Below are 525 nucleotides of genomic sequence, written 5' to 3'. Positions count from 1 at the left end.
AGAAAATTTTTTTTGGATGTTCAACTGGTGGAATGATACAGGGAATGAACTCAAGTATCTTGGCTTCAATATTCCCGATGAAGATTTCTCTCACAAGTTCCTTAGGTGTCTCCTGAAAAAGTATGATACAATTGTGACATTGCTAGTGAGATCAAACTTGAAGATCATGACACCTACACAAGTGCTAGAAGAAGTGCTCACTTATGACATCTTCAAGCAATCACAAAATGAAGCACATGGTGTAGCAAAGGAAGAAGAAAATAAAAGCATTGCTCTCAAGGCTCAATCTTTAAAGGAGAAGAACAATGATGAAAGTGATAATGATGATAATTCCGTGGAAGAAATCGCTCTCTTTGTGAGAAGGCTCAAAAGAATCATGAGGAACAAAAACTTGAAGAAGGGTCAATCATCAAAGAAAAATCCATTTGAAGACAAGAAATGTTTTGAGTGTGGTGAATTTGGACACATTGCCGCAAATTATCCAAACAAGAAGAATAGGAGCAAGAAAAGTGATGATAAGAAGAA

Source organism: Setaria italica, chromosome III (genome assembly GCF_000263155.2).
Source record: "Setaria italica strain Yugu1 chromosome III, Setaria_italica_v2.0, whole genome shotgun sequence".
In the NCBI taxonomy this organism is placed as follows: Eukaryota; Viridiplantae; Streptophyta; class Magnoliopsida; order Poales; family Poaceae; genus Setaria; species Setaria italica.
Note: the sequence above shows the minus strand (reverse complement) of the source record.